The following is a 12,883-nucleotide window of genomic DNA, read 5'->3' as shown; positions in this document are numbered from 1 at the left end:
GTGAAAACATTTTAAGATATGCAATCACATCATACGCATTCTGCGCTGACTACAGACTTAACAGGCTACAATGGTTGCAAGATAAAATCATAAAACTGATATTCTGGGAACAACCCACTCTTATGCAGGAAGCACGGACAAAACACAAAATATTTAAGGTGAAACACTTACGCCACTACACAGTCATGTTAAAACACTACTACATCCCAACATATAGAGTAACCAGAACAACATATCAAATAACAAGACCACAGTCGACAAACTACATAACATATAAGTACAACAATCAGTACGGCAAAGCCACCCGAAACTTCTACGTACCTGACATGATAAACAAACTGCCGTTCGACAACAAAAACCTAGGAACATACAGAGAGCTGAAACAGGCACTATATAAATATTATAACGAGAATGAAAATTAGAGCAATTCCTGTCTCTCTCTCCCCCACCACACATGCACACACACAAACCTATGACAACCCCCCCCTCTCAAAAACTATCACTACAATAACACAAAGAAACAAACACACCATGTCTAAATCCAACCCTATTTGCACAAAAAAAAAAAGAAAAAAAAAAAAAGTTAAACTGTAATAGCAGTCGAAGTCTTTCAAGCACGCACCAACAAACAGTAAAATCAACACCTGGCTTGTGACCAGTATAGGAACACAACCATGAAACCACCACCCTCTGTCATCTATTATCTTCCTCAGTTATAAATATTATATATATATAATTACTACAGCAACTATGTATGCAATTCATCCGAGATATAAAAAAAATAAAATTAAATTAAATTAAAATTTAAAAAAAAATAATAATGATAATAAATAAATAAATAAAATAAATAAATTATTATTATTTTTTTTTTTTTTTTTTTTTTTTTATGTATATTCTAAAATCAAAAATTCTGTATAATCCTTATTGTAAATACTGTAAATATTATTATTGTATGTAACTTATACTGAGACATAATAAAAAAAAAAAAAAAATCAGCTAACGCCTTTTTATTCCCGTATACGGGAGTAGGCGAGGCCATTTAGCCCTATCTAACTTTTGGAGACTGAGTGGGCAGTTCAATCTCCACTGGTATCAATCGGAGATAGATGGCCCAAGGCTATCACTAATTAAGCGGTACACAGTGAAGAGAGACGGCTCAAATGTGCCGCCATCTCGTGGTCCCTAACCTTAACACAATATATTTAATGTCTGAAAAGAATGTGGGTTCTACGGTCGATTTTCTTGAGTTAACGGGACGAAAAACCCGAGTTTCCGGGAGGAAAAACCCGCTTGCCCGTGCCAGAGATCGACTAACTCGGGAACCGGTCGAAAAAAGGCTTAGAAAAATTTCCTCTAGTCGGCGACTAGATTTGAACCACCAAACCCTTTCTTCGTGCGGTTAAGCGTTGTAGAGTGCAAACGCCACTTCTACTGAGCTACACAGACATAATAAATTGTTTAAAAAAAAAAAAAAAATTATTATTATTTCAAAAAAAAAAAAAAAAATCTTATTAGAAACTGCCTATCAATTTGAGCATGCTGAAACCCTTTGCCTCGAAATCACCAATACAACAAATAGAGAGCATTCCATAATACTAAATGCTATTGCATGATATCACAGAGTGGCTCACAAAAAAACTCCATACACCTAAACTCAGATAAGACAAAATTAATGATAATTAGAAATCCACTGACTCGACCAGTTGATAACAAATATATAACCATCCAACATCCACTCTCCAACATAAAAAACACACAGAACAGCGAAACCACTCTAATCACACAGATTGAAACAATAGAATACCTTGGAATTCACTTCGATGCAGATATGAACTGGAATAGCCACATAAACCATCTACACAACAAACTCCGAACAATAACTGGCATACTCTACAGGTTGAAAGACATAGTTCCCACACGCCTAAAAACACTATTATACAAAGCACTATTCCAAAATATACTTCTTCTTATTGTACTATCTTATATGGAAGGTCAGCGACCATCTTGGCGAACAAACTGCACTCTTGTGCTAATCTGAGCAGTTGTGCACTGCTCTTTCCTGTCCACGTCTTGATGTTGTCAAACCATGATATTCTTTTCTTCCTCTAGTTCCTTTGCCATCAATTCTTCCTACCAAAATAGTTTGTAGACGTTGGTATTTGCTGTTTCTCATGATGTGGCCAAGATATGATGTTTTTCATTTCTTGATTATTTGTACAAGATGTTTAGCTTTGCCAATCGATTTTAAGACATCTTCATTAGTAATTTTTTCTGTCCATGATATCTTTAGCATTCCTCTATATAGCCACACCTCAAAGGCTTCGATTTTCTTGTCGCCTTCAATGTCCATGTTTCAACTTCATAGAGCAGAATAGACCACACGTAGCATTTTAGCATGCGGCATCTGACTTCCATGTTTAGGTCTTTATTGCAGAATAGTGTTCTCATTTTCATAAAGGACTGCCGTTCAACTTCAATCCTTGTCTTTATATCTATTTCTGGATCCCACCGTTCATTAAGCCAGCAACCAAGATATTTATATCTTGACACTTGATCGATATTTTTCCAATCGAGTGTCAGTTTCATTGATGAGGCTGGATGTTTGCTGATGATCATGTATTTTGTTTTGTTGATATTTATATTTATTCCCATTCTTTGGCTTTCTATGTATACTCTGTCAATGAGTTTTTGGAGATCCATAATGTTATCTGCAATTAGCACGGTGTCATCTGCATATCGTAGGTTGTTAACAATCTTTCCATTTATTGTGATTCGCTCTGGACATTCTTCCAATGCTTTTTTAAAGATTACCTCTGCGTATATGTTGAACAGGAGTGGTGAGAGCACATCCTTGTCTCACTCCTCTTTTGATGTTAATATCACTGGTGGTAATGTTGTCTAATTGAACGGTAGCTGACTGATTCCAATACAGATTTGTTATTAGTGTTATGTCTTGTTCGTTTAGCCTTATTTGTTGAAGGATATCTATTAAGTTAGTGTGTCTGACTTTGTCGAATACTTTTTCAAAATCTATGAAACACATAAAGACAGATTTCTGTTTTTCTATGCATTTTGTATCAATATTTAGGTACAGAAAAGGGCCTCTCTACCAAAACCATTCCGAAAGCCGAATTGTGTTTCACTTTGAGTTTCTTCACTTTTTCTATAAATGCGATTCTGAATTACTTTCAAAAATATTTTTAATGTTTGGCTCATTTGACTAATAAGTCGGAAGTCACTACAGGAATTCGCTTTGGGTTTCTTTGGGACAGTGATAAATGTAGATTTGAGCCAATCTGATGGAAATTCATCACTTTCATATATTTTATTAAATAGTTTTTCAAGAAGTTTGATGTTATCTGGTTCTATTAATTTTAAAAATTCTGTTTGCACACCATCTGGTCCACTGGCTTTTCCTGTTTTACTTGTCGTATAGCATTCTCGATTTCGCTTTTCATGATTGCTCGTCCTTGAATGTTATCTTTTATATTTATAGGCTTCTGTCTAGTATCATTGAAAAGTTCTGTTACATATTTAATCCAAATCTGTGCTTTATTCTCTTCTTCTAGAACTATTTTTCCATTTTCGTCTCTTAGAGACACTATTTGATTTTTCCTGACTTTTCCGGAAATTTCGTTGATTTTCTTATACAGATTGAAATTATCGTGTTTCTTCTGAAGTAGTTCAATTTCAGTACATAAATTGTTCATCCAATTTTCCTTGGCTTCTTTTATTTCTTTCTTGATGATGTTATGTGTTTCTGTATATCTGACTAGGTATTTGTTTTTGTACATTCTTCTCGTATCAATAAGAGATAGAATCTCATCTGTCATCCATTCCTGTTGTTTTATATTATTCACATACCCTACTTCTTCAATACTTGTTGTTACGATGGCATTCTTTAAGCTATTTCAAAGAGATTCCACTCTTTTATTTTCTTCTATGTTAATCTGTTGTAATCGCAGGTTAAGCTGTGTCTTGGCACTTTTATTTATGTTCGGGTCTTTCAGTTTTTCTACATCAACTTTCTTTTTCTTCTTTTGTGATTTTTTAGCTGATTTTAATCTAAGACGTACATCTGCAACTATGGGATTGTGGTCTGATGAGATATCTTCCTCAGGATATGTCTTTGCACTCTTTATACTACTGTGGAATCTTTTATTTATCAGTATGTAATCAATTTGATTTCTGACAATGTTATGTCGGTTATCTTGAGGCGATTTCCAAGTGTACAATCTTCTGGGTGGAAGTTGAAACCAGGTATTTGCTATTGTTAGATCTTCTTCCTGACAGAACTGGACTAGGCGATCTTCTCTGTCATTTCTGCTGCCTAAGCCATGTTCTCCAACAATTTCTCCGTCACCCCCTTTTCCAATTTTCGTTTAAGTCACCCATCACTATGTTTATATCATGTTTCTTTGTTACTAAGATACGCTATGACAACGTATGCTTTCGGTGCACACTACAAATTAAATAGATTAATCTCGTTACAGTACAAAATCATAAAACTGAACTTTTGGGAACAAAGAGATAATAACGACTTTATAAACACTGCAATGTCAGAATCCAAAATACTGACAGCAAAACATTTATGTCACTATGCATCTTTGCTAAACCATTATTTCGATGCCAACTACAGGACAGTCAGAAACACATAATTAGTTGTCTGAGGTCTTGTTATATGATATGTGATATAATTAGTTGTCTGAGGTCTTGTTATATGATATATCACTTATAAATACAATAATCACCATGGAAAGGCCACAAGGAACTTTTACATCCAAGACCTGATAAACAAATTACCTTTTGAATACAGAAACCTTACAAACTACAATAGCCTGAAAAGAGCTCTATGAACAAGAATAAGGACATACTATGAACAAAAAACACGCACCCAAAATACCATACAAACTTAATGAAAAACAATTTGTGTGTGTGTGCGTGTGTGCGTGCGCGTGTGCGTGTGTGTGTGCGTGTGTGTGCGTGCGTGCGTGCGCATGCGTGATAGCGTGCGTGCGTGCGAATTTCTCAATCGTAGATTTCGTAGCTTCTCAACACAGCAAAAAAACCAATAAATAATAATCAACTGGTGTCATCCTGAGATAAGCTTACATATAAGCTTCAAGGATGAAAGCAAAGAAATTACTTCTCATCCAAGATGTATCATATGTAACCAAATGTATGTAAATGTACATATCACATGTATACCATTCTATGTAATGTATGTATTATATGTAAACAAATGCATGTAATGTAAGTATCATATAAAAACAAATGTAAGTAATGTATCATATGTAATCAAATGTATGTAATGTATGTAATAACTGCAACAAATGTATGCAATGTAATAAAAAAATAAAATAAAAAAATAAAAAAATTATTATTATTACGTGACACCTAAGATGAGTCGAAGGACTCATCGTGGGCGGGCACACTACTCTACTTTGCTAAATACATCTCACCCCTACTACTTAATTCTTCAACTACGACACTACTACCATCAACGCCATCATCACCAACAACAGTATTTTATGTTTGTAATTTGCGTGTGTCCTGAAGACCTATTTGTCTGTATGCAGGATGAAAAACCCAAGTTTCCGGGAGAAAGAAACCTGTACCACCATATGAGCTCGTCTAACTCAGCTTCAACTTAAAAAGCCCATATAGGGTTTCACGTCGTCATGACGAGAATCGAACCCAGGTCTTGTCCAATTGAAGGGTGCAATGTTCCTCTATTTTTCCAATTGTGCTACAGCGGCAAATTAGAACTAATTAAATTAAAAATTAAAACCTAGCTACATTTATTTAAAACAATTAAGGATAACAATTTCCTGCAGTTCTGCAATAGTAAGACAGTCATTTCAATTAAAATTTGGTCAACAAAGTAAGGCTTCATCATTTTCTTTATATAAACGCTAATGATTGTATTTATATATATGTAGCTGCTTAGCGTCATTCCATTGGATCCTGTGGTTAGTGTTTTCAATTCCATGACGTGGAAGTCCAGATTTATGAGGTTTGATGATACGGTTGTGGTTTTGAAGTTCAGAGAAACATTTATTTATACACCTTTCTGTTTACCCATAGTGAGACAGTTTATACGCACATGGTACTTCGTATACACCAGGCAGCATCATTCGTGAGAGACTGTCTTTTGGAGAAGGTAGCAAGTTGCGAATTTGGTTGATGGGTAAATAGGTAGCAATGAGTTAATAACTTTTCATAATATTTGCCAGACGTTTAGAGATGTCTTTAGTAAAAATGGTATTGGAATCTGTAGGCTTTCTTCTTGTCTGGGCCGAGTTTAAGGAGAGTTCATGAAGAAGTCCAAAGGACTCCTATACCACATATTAAACGCATCTCTGAACGTGTGATGAAAATTATGAAAAAATATCAACTGCATATACAAATAGTAAAATGTTGTATCGTTATATTATGCAAATACTCATGATAAGAGGGAGTTCCTGAAAGTATTTTGACTTCTTTACAATGAAAATCATAATGGCATGCAATTATATTCCTGTTTAATCCTTTAACCAAGTGTAAGAAAATAAGTTTGCAAGTGAACTTCACGACTGGACAACTTGTATATTATTATTATGATGATGATGCTGATGATTTAACACCTCCAGGGAGTCCAAAGACTCATCGAGGGAGAGTGTGCCAACAGCATCGAACGATCTGTCCCCTTCCAACTACTAAACGCGCTCAAACTTACTTAACTGAGCCATTAGTAGCAGAGGCTCTACCAATCGACCAACCTTTGCCGGCATAGATCCATTGACTTATAAATGAATTGCTTTAATGAACCCATAACGCAAAATTCTTATAGAAAAAGGACATCACCCAGACCAGTTTCGACCTTGATAAGTTTTATTTCCATTTGGGTAAAGGATTATTTATTTTATTTATTTTCTAACGCCTTTTTATTCCCGTATACGGGAGTAGGCGAGGCCATATAGCCCTATCTAACTTTTGGAGACTGAGTGGGCAGTTCAATCTCCACTGGTACCCAATCAGAGACAGATGGCCCAAGGCTATCACTAATTAAGCGGTACGCAGTGAAGAGAGACGGCTCAAATGTGCCGCCATCTCGTGGTCTCTAACCCTAACACAATATATTTAATGTCTGAAATAATGTGGGTTCTACGGTCGATTTTCTTGAGTTTACAGGACGAAAAACCCGAGTTTCCGGGAGGAAAAACCTGCTTGCCCGTGCCAGAGATCGACTAACTCGGGAACCGGTCGAAAAAAGGCTTAGAAAAATTTCCTCTAGTCGCCGACTAGACTCGAAACCAAGACTTCCTTCGTGCGGCCTAGCGCGATGGTGTGCAAACGCCACATCCACTGAGCTACACAGGCTGGGTAAAGGATTAAAGAAGAATATTAATATCTCAGTTATGATTTACCTTTTAACCAAGTAAAAAACTTTCAATAACTATCTCTGATACAGAGTATTTTAATTATTGGTAATACTTGCTTTTACTACTTACTTATGGAAGATATATGATTTCTGCCTTGCTCTCCCCGGGCTTCACCCGGTATCTTACCGGATATGGCTTCCACCTGAGATACCTCAACAAGCGTGAATAAAAGTCTGAGAAGTGATCCATTCCATAAAGTCTTTTCATTATGGCATACTAAGGCAAATGATATGAAGTCAGCAACCGCCATATAAAAGCAACATATTGTGAAGATACTTCATGCCAAAACTTTGTTCTTTACACTTGGAGTCCCTGATCCAAACCTAAGGAAGAACAAAATTTCTAAAGTCGACAACTGCAAATTCAGACGAATTTGCTTGTGACAATCTGTATAATTTGCCACATTCAAATTTTCGAAATGCGCAAAAGGGTAACTCAAAAGGATAAAAGCCTCTTTCCTTCCAAAAGGCTGAGCAAAGCAAATTATGATTGAATTAAGCTCGTTTCATGAGGAAATAAACTTGTACACTTAAATGTCTTGTAATTTCTCAAAGACGTGATATAGATGCTTTCACGCTAGGAAAAATTATTGGAAAGCTTGAAGAAGGCCTCAGAATTACTAATATTCCAGAGACAGAATCTTACACAGCATTGTGTCCAGGCTCTGAGCAATTTCAAACCAATGAAAGGTGTTCTAGGTATTTAACAGGAGCTCACCCTCAACCACAGAGCACGAAAGACGGGTTTTTAGTTATAAAAACGAAACGTATCGAAGCAACACGGCAGGTCTAATTGCGAGTTGGTTCTATTAGATCACAGTACGCGGATATCTCGGCAAACTGTGTCACGATCTGCGACAAGTAGGCCTATACGAAGGCCTGTAGTTTGCGCACTTTAATCCACAGCTCATCTCAGTGCACGTCTTCGGTGGCTTTATATCCATAAAAATTGGGCAAGACACCAATGGTTTTGTGCAATCTTTACAGATGAGAGGCATTTTTGTCTGCCCTCCGATTCCAGACTCCACTTGATAGGCGTGAAAGTGGTACTGTCAACCATCGCTAGAACATTCTGGAAAAGTATAGATACAGCGATGCTTGGGTCACTTGAGGGGAGGCATTATTCTTAATGAACGCACTGAGCTGCAAGCGCTGGAAAAAGGGACAATGATTGGTAAACGATGTTGCGACAACGTCATTTTCGAGTATTCTGTAGTACTGTAGGCGAAGAATTCATTTTTATGAATGAACAATGCCACACCACATCGCACACGAGTAGTGTTGATACTTCCAAAGATCGAGGATAATAATCGAATTGGGTAGTGAGCACGTTCCCCAGATCGCAGTCCTATAGAAAATGTTTAGATCACAGTATGGAGATGAAATGCTGTTCTAAATTCCTCTCCAGAATACATTAAGGCCTTATTATTGCTCTGAAGGAGGAGTGGGCCAGTTTGCTCAAGAACTCCTGAATCATTTGGTGCTAAGAACATCATTTGGTGGTACGACGGAAGAGCTGTATGACAGTTCAGGATGGATATATCTCACACTGAAATATATCCATAGTTTTGAGTTAGCACTGTGCATTAATTCCTTATGACAGTATTTAAATTGCAGCCTTATCTGAATATTTCTTTGCACCATGATACAGTCATGTCCAAAGCTATGGATGAACTACATTTTTACCTGTATATGAAAATATTTTTAGGACTACATTCAAATCTGAACATAAATTTATTGCCAGCATACAATTTAAATAATGTCATAATACTCTATTACGAAGTTCTTATCGTATACAAAATCTGCAATGCTATATAATTACGTCCTTCGGAAATTTGTAAGAAACGTATTGTAACTTAATTTATAACTCATTTTTTGTGGAATATAATTTATTAGTATGCTGGCAATAAATTTATGTTTAGATTTGAATGTAGTCGTGAAAATATTTTCATATACAGGTAAAAATGTAGTTCATCCTGAGCTTTGGACACCACTGTTTATCACGGCGCTAAGAAATATGCAGATAAGGCTGCAATTTAAATACTGTCATAATACCCAATTACGAAGTTGTTATGGCATTCAAAATCTACCACTACTTTGACTATTTAGCTTCTTTCTAAAATATCGATAATAATCATTTGATTTATTACACTTATTACCAGAGTTTGGAGGTGGATGAAGGGAAGTATATAGGCTGACCATATTTCCTTAATGCAAAAATGGACATTAGGATGACAAAAACGGGAAGGGGGTTATGTAATATTCTGTATTCATGAAAAAGTAAGACGATAAAAAAGTTCTATTACATAAACATACTGAGCTTACCATTATCCTTCAATGACAGAACCCATACAAAAATTTAGGGACGTAGAGGGGGGGGGATGTATTTCACCAAATATTCGAATCATGAATATTTCTCTGATAAAGTGATCTTACGCAGCAAATTTTGGACTTCCAACACCTTATCATAAAACTTCTCGCACTCCATGACACAATTTTGTCTTACAACTAACATAGCCCTCATTGTCTCAACACTTAATCAAGATTTCTCCTTTGAACACATACTGTTCATAACAGACAATATTTTATCTGTTGTGAACAGTGCTGTACTTCCTGGAAAACAAAGAATAAACTCTAAAATATTGCAAAAGTCTAGGCGTTTTTCGCTCATTGCAGAAAAAATCTGTACTTTTGTTCCATTTCTATACAGCTTGCCCACTTAAAGAAATTTGAGTTCTTTCTGGAGATCGTCATTAAAAGTGCAGTTTCACCTCTTTGACATTGCAAAGATAGACTAAAGGCTTTAAAAAATAAGACTTAAAATTTAAAAAAAAATATGAAATGTAAACCACCGGCATTGAACAACAAAGCCGCCGGTTAGCATACAGGCAAAACAAAATCTAACGCTACAGCAGAACAGACGTCGCGTCTGAGACACGCCAGTGTTGCGAACATGCACTGTTTATTTTCTCTGAATAAATCACTGCAGATTTCAATATTTGTATCGAACAATGCGATTCCATAGTTATACAAATTACTGGTATCCATGATATTGATATACGATCATAGGTTATGAATAATAATTTATGATTGACTAGTATGGTGGAGATCCTCCCGCGATGAGTCTTCGGACTGCTTGGAGTCCGAAGACTCCAAGGAGTCCGAAAAAAAAAATATAATAATAATAATAATAATAATAATAATAATAATAATAATAAAGTGTATTTATAGTTTTTATTAAAAAGGGGACAAATTTGACATTTTTATTAAAACGACGGGACGGCCGGGAAATATGAAACATAAACGATACTGTCCGGTTCAAAATGATACGATGGTCAGCCTAGAAGTATGTCCTTATGTAATTTGTAATTTTTCCCAAAAAAGTACTGTCATTTTATTTGTATGAAATTTATAACCCTTTTTTGTGTAATATAATTTATTAGTATAATATCAAAAAATTTGCCACACTTTGGAGAGAATGTAGATTTAGTTGACAAAAATGAGTTCAGGACTGTATAATGTTAACTGTGAGGATAGACTGAACTCAAGTAATCTTCAAAGTTTTGCATATATAAGAAGAATGGGATGATATTATTGAGATGTTCAAGCTGTCGAGAGTTATTTAGATGATGGATACAGGAGGGATTATTAAGATAGTGGTCAAAAGGGGGGAGAAAAAGCTAGAGGTCATGTTTGGAAATCACACAAAGGAGTGGAGAATAAGACGGCAAGAAGCAGAGGCACAGGAGCTCTATACCATTTGAGAACTTGCCAAGTGTCTTAGTGTCAGAAAGTCGCTTCTTTCAAGATATTGTACCAGTTACTGAAATTGTTACACTCAAAATGCGCATAGCTACGGTTTTCCAAGGGAGTCGAAAACATAGTTACAATACTGACAAGGTATTTCTTTTTTTTTTTTTTACTTAGAAAGTTGTGCGAAAATGGATGTACTGTTTGATTATGTCGTGAATTCTTAGAGTATGAATGAGTTTAATCTTCAGTATGATTAATGTTTGTTGCAGGAAGGAGATATTTTCATGCTGAGCCCCTGTGCACTTTTTGAATATATGTATACTTCTCACATAATATAATGCAGATAAGAGCCTACGTAGCTCATTGGATGTGGCGTTTGCACACCACGGTGCTTGACCGCAGGAAGAAAGGCTTAGTTTCAAATCTAGTCGGCACATAGAGTAAATTTTCTAAGCCTTATTTTCGACCAGTTTCCGAGTTTGTCGATCTCTGGCACAGGCAACCAGAAACTCTGGTGTTTCGTCCCATAAACTGAAGACCGTCGAACTCACGCTATTTCAAACATAAAATATATTGTGTTAGGGACCACGAGATGGCCGCACCTGTTGAGACGTCTCTTCATTGCGTGCCACTTAATTAGTGGTTGCTTGGGCCAGCTATCTGTGATTGGGTACTAGTGAAGATTAAACTGCCCACTCAGTGTCTAAAATTAGATAGGACTAAAATGGCCTCGCCTAACTCCTTTTATTCTTTATAACTAACTAAACTAAACTAAACTAAACTTTTAACTTTTAAAATTTTTATTACTTTTAAATTTTTAACTAAACACCTAACTCTTTTTATTTAAATATCAGCTAACTCCTTTTATTCCCGTATAGGGAATAAAAGGAGTTAGCTGATATTTTTTTATATAATGCAGATTATTAGAACTTCATGTCCTCTCTTATGGTTTAACCCTCTCTCCCTCGATGGGTTTTTGACTTCAGGATGCCTAATGTAATAATACCATATTTATTCGAATATAACCCGCAGTCGCGTATAAATCTCACCTTTGAATTTACTTTACCGAAAAATAAATTAAAAAGTTTCGAATATACCTCGCACATGGAAAAATTTTAAACACGTTCACATCTGGGGGATGAAAGTAACTAACTCCCCCTCAGTAAACAACACGCACACTCCAATAGCCACTATACTGCAGATGCAACAAAAATAAGTAATTTTTTGTATCACTGGATAAGGTACAGAGACATTTGCTGTTTGCGTATTATATTGCTCAACAAATTGTGCAATTAGAGACAACTGGGATAAAAACGACACTAATTAATGAATCATATGTCCCCCTCCCACAGAAACTATGCTGTATAGACTAAATCAAAATTATATGTTGCACAGGCAGATGCAGTATCTACCTAAAAACTATTGTCCAATTTTTTCAGTTACATGAAATAAATGTTTGTTTGATTGCATTTGAATTTCCGATGTCATTAAGACAATTCTACCGCGAATCAGCTCGACGTAGAAGCCGTATGCAAACAACCAGCAATATAATTCAACCGAAGGTAGAAACTTTGGGTGAGTTGAGCCCGCCCGCTCGATGCAGAAGCGGTACACAAACGGTAACCAGAATTCCGTCGGAACGATAAACAGGCAAAACACCATCCCTTCGTGAACGTGTTAAAACTAAGAAAACTAAGTAAATGTTGT

This window comes from Typopeltis vanoorti, chromosome 8, assembly GCF_054136105.1.
Source record: "Typopeltis vanoorti isolate ZY-2024b chromosome 8, IOZ_Tvanoo_1.0, whole genome shotgun sequence".
Lineage (NCBI taxonomy): Eukaryota > Metazoa > Arthropoda > Arachnida > Uropygi > Thelyphonidae > Typopeltis > Typopeltis vanoorti.
This window is presented reverse-complemented; position numbering follows the sequence as displayed.